This window comes from Adiantum capillus-veneris, chromosome 5 (assembly GCF_014529385.1).
Source record: "Adiantum capillus-veneris isolate H3 chromosome 5, ASM1452938v2, whole genome shotgun sequence".
NCBI lineage: Eukaryota > Viridiplantae > Streptophyta > Polypodiopsida > Polypodiales > Pteridaceae > Adiantum > Adiantum capillus-veneris.
Genome location: NC_140935.1, coordinates 13,416,979 through 13,421,647, shown reverse-complemented (window position 1 = coordinate 13,421,647; position 4,669 = coordinate 13,416,979).

Below are 4,669 nucleotides of genomic sequence, written 5' to 3'. Positions count from 1 at the left end.
GAGAAATCACATTGGCCGATGCACACACTAATAACACACTAATTAGTGTGTGCATTGACCAATCACATTGGCCAATGCACACACTAATTAGTGTCTACATTGACCAATCACATTGGTCAATGCACACACTAATTACACACTAATTAGTGTGTGAATTGACCAATCACATTGGCCAATGCACACACTAATAACACACTAATTAGTGTGCGCATTGACCAATCACATTGGCCTTAGTGTGTGCATTGACCAATCACATTAGCCAATGTACACACTAATTAGTGTGTGCATTGACCAATCACATTGGCCAATGCACACACTAATAGCACACTAATTAGTGTGTACATTGACCAATCACATTGGTCAATGCACACACTAATCACACACAAATTAGTGTGTGTTAATGAGCACTAATTAGTGTGTGCATTGACCAATCACATTGGCCAACGCACACACTAATAACACACTAATTAGTGTGTGCATTGACCAATCACATTGGCCAATACACAGACTAATAACACACTAATTAGTGTGTCCATTGACCAACCACATTGGTCAATGCTCACACTAATCACACACTAATTAGTGTGTGCATGGCCAATCCCAAATTTAACATATTAGGTTATGCAAGTAATAAACATAACAAGTTTAGATTTTGCAAGTAACTAATAATGAACAAATTTATGTTTTGGTGTGTCTTTACTTACACTAATTAGTGTGTGTAAAGAACACATGCACTAATTAGTGTGTGTAATTAGTGTGTGTAAAGAACACATGCACTAATTAGTGTGTGTAATTAGTGTGTAAAGAATGTACACATGCACTAATTAGTGTGTGTAATTAGTGTGTAAAGAACGTACACATGCACTAATTAGTGTGTGTGTGTATGCATGTGTGTGCATGCGTGTGTATGAGTGTATACGTGTGTGTATGCATATGTGTGTATGCGTGTGAAAAAATCAAAAAACATAACAACAAAACTTACATGGAATTGAAGCGCTTGTTGGGAGAGGGTAGGAGAGTGGAAGAGTAGAGATGGTGGAGAGTATAAGAGTAGAGATGGAGGTAGAGCTCAAGGTTGTGAGGTTCGTGCTCTCGGCTTCTGTGGAGAAGACGATGAAATTCGAATTTTAGGGCTTTGAACTTCGCGGGGCACGTGGGTGCCCCTATTTATTAAAAAAATTGAAATTTGATTTTCCGCTCCTATTACCGCAAGCATTACAGCGTGCCTTACCGCGCTTATTACCACACCTATTACCGCGGCGCAAATTCGGGCCAAATAAACAGATGGCCACGTTCTGACGTTATTACTATTGATCCTCACAATCTATTGGTACTATGTTTTTTATAAAATATATATAAAATGAAAGTATTTCTAGTACTTTGAAATTGACATTTTTACCTAAATGGTTAATTTTTACTTTCTACTGATATTTTATTAACATTCTTTGGTAATTTGATTTTAATTAGTGTATGTAATTTATTAATGTAGGTTGTTTGGGATGATTTTGGCCCATCCAGTGAACTGGATAGATCACAGTGGTTGGCCGAGCGATTACCATGCCCATGCGTGCGGTGCAAATGTGTCATTGCTCGACTTCGACGGATATGCATGAGTCATGTAGAAGATTATGGACTATGGGACGATCCTCGCAAGCGTGTACGGATGGAAACAAACGATTCGTGAATTGTTGCGGCTATTGACGTCACCCCACATTGGCGTGTGGTTGGTGGAGGAGGGGAAAGGAGGGTGGAAGAGCGCATGCGCCAGGAATCCTCTAGAGAGGGAGGAAGCACATCAAATCAGCCAAGTACTGCTGCTTCCTCTTATCCAAGTGACCACATCCCATCTCCTTACGTGGATGCAGAAGACGACCATTTTCATACAATGGTTGAGGATCTCTTTGCACGAGAGGAGGAGCATGAACCAGAGTGTGCATGCGAAGAAGCTTTCGAGCGAACGAGGAGTGAGATACTCGATTCGGCACACACTGCACTATATGATAGATGCTCTTACTCCATTTTAAGGGCTTCTCTCGAAGTCCTTAACCTTCAGGCGATGTTTGGATGGAGCAATACTAGTGTCGATGCACTTTTGAGGTATGTTTACAGATTGTGAAGGATGCTTGTGGAGTGCATAAATTAGCTTCTAATGTACTTTCTTCTTGTGATAGGTTGATAGGAAAGATGCTGCCAGCTGGCAATCACATGCCAAAGGACAGACAAAAAGCCCGCAAAGTGGTGACTGCATTAGGGATGGATTATGATCGCATTCATGCTTGCATGAACGATTGTGTGCTCTTTCATAATGAGCATGCCGATTGTGACACATGTCCATCGTGCGGGGAGCCTAGGTTCAAAGAAGGAATGCAAAGCAACAGAATTCCACGTAAAGTTTTGAGGCATTTTCCACTCATCCCTCGCATCCAACACATGTTTAGATCGAAGGGTACGAGCGAGCTTTTGAGTTGGCATGCAAAAAACCGCTCCACAGATGGTATTATGAGAGTGCCAGCTGACTCACCAGCGTGGAAGCACATAGAGGACACATGGCCAGAGTTCAGGGATGAGCCTCGTCACTTGAGGATTGGGTTAGCTAGCGATGGAGTGAATCCATTTGGGCACCACTCTACTTCATGGAGCACTTGGCGGGTGGTTGTTGTAAACTACAATATTCCGCCTTGGGAGGCAACAAAAAAGGGAAACATTTTACTATCACTTCTCATTCCAGGAAAGCACAAGGTAAAAAACATGGATGTATATCTGCAGCCTCTTATTGATGAGCTTCAAGAACTATGGAGAGGCATAGATGTCATTGAAATTTCACGGCCACCACGAGACCGCAATGCCGTCATCAAGTGCATCCTCATGTGTACCATGCATGATTACCCAGGATTTGGAGAGGTATATGGTAAGTATGCACATGTTAATTGTACTCTTTGCTTTAGGTTTATCATCTCATGTGTAACATTTGTTTACCTCTTGGAAGGATTGGCAACATATGGACATAGTGCGTGTCCCACTTGTGGCCCTTCCCTTGTGACAGAGAGACCTCCTCTTCTTGGGAAGGTGATCTATCCCAACAACCATCGCTTCCTACCTCCTTCACATCGTAGATATGCTCCCCCTATCAATGGAGTGCAGCTGTTCCATTGGAACATGACTGATTGGGCGAAGCATTGGGAGGAGCATCATGGTACCTCACCGCCTCCCAATGGGTTGCCAAAGGGTATGTCGAGGTACTCAATCTTCTTGTCGCTCCCCTATTGGGCTTCGTTGAAAATTCAGCACTTATTGGACCCTATGCATGTATTCAAAAATGTTGGGCAAGCTATATGGGATCACATAATTGGCAAGAAGGATTCATTGGGTGCTAGGGAAGATTTAAGAGCCATTAGACGTCTCCCCCCTTCAGCCACTCCCCGCATGGGGGAGCGGGGAAAGATGATTCTCCCAAAAGCACCGTGGATAATGTCAAAGGCAGACCAAGAGCGGACAAAGCAAGTTATTGCATCCATCAGAACTCCAACGGGATATATGCGGTCACTCAAAGGTGCTTTCACAAAAACCAAAAAGGGTGGCTCCACTCAATTGTATGGATTGAAATCCCATGATTGGCATAAAATCCTTCAGGTAAGAGTAAAACAATTTGTGGTGTCTATGTGTCATTATATATAGGTTGACATTAACTAAGATGTTTTATTGCTTGTAGTTTGTACTTCCCATAACTATTAGTGGTTATGGGGACACTAAGATGAAGGCTTCAATATTCAAAGTGGGTGAGATTGTGAGGTAATGGGTTGTTTTCAAGTACTATATCATGTTGTGCATGCATGAACTTTGGAATTTTTTTTCATCTACTATATAACGTTTGCCCTGTAGATTTGTGAGCTCCAAGGAGATAGAAGTAGAAGCCATACCAGTAGCCCATCAGCTAGCAGTAGAGGCACTGTGTGCTATTGAGGATGCATTCCCACGTACAATCCTTGTTAGCCAAATACACCTATTGCTTCATCTTGTTGAGGAGATTGCCATTTGTGGGGTGGTTCACTCTAGATGGATGTTCTTCTTGGAGAGATTCTTGAAGACTTTAAAGGATTTTGTTAGATTGAGGTCACAACCAGAGGTATGCAAAATAAATACAATATAGATAGCATTTAAACGCTATGGAGTTACTAATAAAAATATGTGGTTTTAATGTTTTCATGCGAGCATGGCAGAAGGTTGGGTGGTGCAAGAGGCATTTGTGTATGTCTCACAGTATCTCATCACAGTGGATCCATCATTGCCTCGTCTGTGGAGTGAAGAAGAGGATCCTAGGAAGCACTCAACCATTCCCAGTGGAAAAGGCTCACTCTTGGTCATGGATAGAGAGTTTCGTGCCATAGTCAACAACTACTCTTTACTCAATGCCACTATCATGACCAAATGGGTCAATATGTACTTGGAAGCCCGCGCAGCTAGAGAAAGGGATAGAGATGCATGGATAAGGTCCCATGGAGGTAGACGTGCACCTCCTTTTCCTAAAGAGCTTGTAAAATATCCTGAATTTGATTCAAGTAGAGTGGATCCATAATGCCATGACCAATGCCAAAGCACAAGGAGAACAAATAAGCCCTAAAGAATGGGAGTATGCGTGAGGATGCTTGCTCAAGGTGAGTGTGTATATGTT